This window comes from Primulina huaijiensis, chromosome 8 (assembly GCF_012295235.1).
Source record: "Primulina huaijiensis isolate GDHJ02 chromosome 8, ASM1229523v2, whole genome shotgun sequence".
NCBI lineage: Eukaryota > Viridiplantae > Streptophyta > Magnoliopsida > Lamiales > Gesneriaceae > Primulina > Primulina huaijiensis.
In genome coordinates, this window is record NC_133313.1 from 14,339,262 (window position 1) to 14,343,482 (window position 4,221).

Here is a 4,221-nt window from a genome sequence, read left to right on the forward strand (position 1 = left end):
CAGAAAAGATCCTTAAACGTTTTAATATGGACAAATCAAATCCTTTAAGTACTCCAATGGTTGTTAGATCATTAAACATAGAAAAGGATCCATTCCGTCCATGTGAAGATGATGAAGATATTCTTGGTCCAGAAGTACCATATCTAAGTGCTATCGGTGCCCTTATGTATCTTACAAATTGTACAAGGCCTGATATATCTTTTGCCGTAAATTTATTGGCAAGATTTAGCACATATCCAACAAAGAGACATTGGAACGGAATTAAACATATATTCCGTTATCTACGAGGAACGACAGACTTGGGACTTTTGTATTCAAAAGATGCTAATCCAAGTATAATTGGTTATGCCGATGCTGGATACTTATCTGATCCACACAAAGCACGTTCTCAAACTGGATATGTATTTACTCGTGGAGGCACTGCAATTTCTTGGCGTTCACAGAAACAAACACTTGTAACAACTTCATCAAATCATGCCGAGATTATTGCACTACATGAAGCAAGCCGTGAATGTGTGTGGTTAAAATCAATGACTCAACATATCCAAATCTCATGCGGATTATCATTCGACGAGAAGCCTGTGATACTATATGAAGATAATGCTGCATGTGTTGCTCAAATGAAAGAAGGATACATAAAAAGCGACAGAACTAAACATATTCCTCCTAAGTTCTTCGCATTCACCAAGGAGCTTGAGAAGAATAAATGTGTTGATGTTCGTCACCTTCAATCAAGTGAAAACTCATCAGATCTCTTCACAAAGGCACTTCCTACGACAATCTTCAGAAAGCACATATATAATATTGGGATGCGCAATCTACGAAATCTGTGAAGAATTGTTCGTGTCAACATGAGGGGGAGTTTACGTGACTGCACTCTTTTTCCCTTACTATGATTTTTATCCCAATGGGTTTTTCCTAGTAAGGTTTTTAACGAGGCAGTATAAAAACACGTAATGAAGACAATCATTATGATCATCATCACAAGGAGGAGTGTTGAAAAATTATTTAAAAATGTGAAAAATATTTGTGTTGAAAATGTTAATGTTGAATGTTGAAAATTACGTAAAATTAGGTGTTGAATATTGAAAATTAATGTGTGATGATGTAGGTAATGATGTATTTTATTTTTGGATTATTTGTAAAAATTTTCTATAAATAGATCTCTCATTTGTGAAGAAAATCACAATTGAGTTGGGAGAAAAATATTATAAAGTGTGTAGTGTGATAATTTTAAGAGTTTGAGATTTTTACTTTTTACCGTAAATTTTGACTTTTTCACAACAATATATATTATATATATATATATTGTTAGTATTGATTCCATTTGCTGAGTTGTTCATGCGATGCAGGCATAGGTAATAAAGACTGATCATCCCTGAGTTGTCGAAGCGAGAGAAGGGCATATGTCAAACTTTGGAGATAGTGCTTGGATATTACTTTTGATGTGTTAAGCTTTTGGTTATTTTGGGAAACATTGAAAATCTTCTTTTGTATTTGAATTAGAAATATGTGTAGATACTAGATTAACTGGTATCTGATGTATATGAAAATCTTTTGCATGTGTTTTATGTGTTGCCTGAGGTAGGTGGCATGTCTTAATTGCGGGGAGATGCTGCCCAAATTTTTTTAAAATTACATCTTTTCTCCAAATTATATTTAAAAGCTTCCGCACTGATTATGCATTTTAGTCACGAGTGTTACACCTGAGTCCAGTTCTTCCTATCCTATAATCACTACTTCTCCAGATACGCATAAAATTTGTTCCCCTGTTTATTACCTTCCTTATCTTCTTCTCCATTTGTATCTGCTCCTATATGTGACACAGGTAGTACATTAGATCTGATACCAGGAAATACTCACTCTATGGTCACTAGATCCAAGGCTGGAGTTTTTAAACCCAAGGTATATCATTCCCTTCATCTTTCTACTACTGAACCCACTAAATTTCAAGATGCTTTGCTTCATAATGAGTGGAAGCATGCAATGTAAGATGAGTATCATGCTTTACTCAAAAACAACACCTGGTTTTTGGTCTCTTCTCCATCGAACACTCCCATTATTGGCTGCAAATGGGTGTACAAGCTTAAGAAACATCCGGATGGCCCAATAATGTGTTTCTTCACGGTAACGTTCATGAAACCACTCATATGCAGCAACCTCCAGGTTTTGAACAACGACAGGGAAATACCATGCCAGTTTGCAAATTTCATAAGGCCATTTATGGGTTAAAACAGGCACCTCGTGCTTGGTTTGACAAACTCGAGACCACTCTACAGCACATTGGCTTTCATGCTTCCAAGGTCGACTCTTATTTATTTGTTCGATTTGAATCACTCTCAATTATTTATATTTTGGTTTATGTGGATGACATTGTCGTAACAGGAAGCAATGTTATAGAGATTCAGGCCCTTATTCATCGCCTGAATTCTGAGTTCTCATTAGAACACCTTGGTGATCTCTCATATTTTCTTGGTATAGAAGTCTCTCGGCCAACTCGGGATAGTTTGTTTCTTTCTCAAGCGAATTATATTCAAGATCAACTTTTTAAGACAAAGATGGACAAGGCCGAGTCCCTTCCTACTCCTATGAATTCTTCTCTCAACTCGAGAAGGCGATCCCTTTGAAGCTGTCACTCTTTATCGCAGCACTTTTGGTGCACTTCAATACTTGACATTCACAAGACCGGATATCTCTTATAGTGTGGATAAAGTGAGTCAGTTTATTCATCATCCCCTTCACTTGCACTAGGCGGCTGTCAAAAGAATACATCGTTATCTCAATGGCACACTGCATTATGGAATCTATCTCACTGCAACATCTCGGCTTACATTGACAGGATATTCCGATGCCGATTTGGAAAATGAAATTGATGGTAGGCGATCTACTTCTGGTTTTTGTTGGTTTCTTGGTAACTCTCCTATCTCATGGCATTCTAAGAAGCGAACTGTTGTTTCTCGCTTGATTACGAAAGCTGAGTAACGCAGCTGAGCCAATGCAACAGCTGAACTCCTTTGGCTTAAATCGATTCTGTCAGAACTTAACATTGGTTCAGCTAACAATCCAGTTATCTGGTGTGACAATCTCAGTACTATTGCTCTTAGTGCAAATCCGATATTGCATTCAAGAACTGAACATTTTGAACTTGACTTATTCTTTATTCGAGAAATATTTATTTCCAATCAAATGACAGTTCAATATGTACCCTCTTGTGATAAAATCGATGATGTACTTACAAAGCCTCTATCAGCTGTCTCATTTACTTGCTTTCGGACCAAGCTCAACGTTATACTCAATCCCACGGTGACCTTGCGGGGGAAAGTTAAGTAATAAAGATCCACATCAGCAATGGTGGTCCACATCAACAATGGTGTCAGGAAGAGTGGCACATGTGAACTCACACATGAGTATAATTCTAGAGGAATCTATGGATAGATTTTTAGTGTAACAGCAAAAACAAACTCTTGTTATGCATTTCTTTATTTGCCCTTAACAACAGTGTATAAATAGAGTATGATATATTATTTTAATATACAAGGAAAGCAATTCATTTTTCCTTTTACGGAAGTTTCGTTTCACTTTCCTCACTTGCTTCGATGCTACATACATTATTTTTAAGTACGTACACGAGATAAAAATTTATAATGTGTAATTATATGATAAATAAAAGATATAAAATCGATTTATGAGAAATATTTTGTCAATCTTTTTAGGTAATTATCATGTGGGAGGATCAACATCAAATACATAGTCTTTGAAACGGATGGGAGTTTTAATAATTTGCTCTTATTTAGACGAACTACTCATCGGAAAAAAATTTGTTTATATATTAATTTGAATTTGAAATAATCTTTGTTTTTTGTTTAACATTTAATTACTATTTGTTGCACGTGACTTCTTCGAAGTTTCCTTTAAATATTTGTTTTTAAAGTAAAACTCGTAAATTTATTGATTAAAATAATCCATTACAAGCCTAACCAACCAAAATGGAAACTCACCATTTACCCAAACAAATGATGAAGAGGAAGAAAAAGCAAAACGAGCAATATTATGAGCAACTTTATTCGATGAGCGACAAACATGAATGCACTCGGAGATCACAGGTTTCATCAAACACTCTTTAATATCAGCTGCACAAAGTCCAATTTACCCAAGATCATCTTAATTGTTAGTGACTGCCTGCACTGTCAATATGGAATCAGATACTACTTGGACATCAGT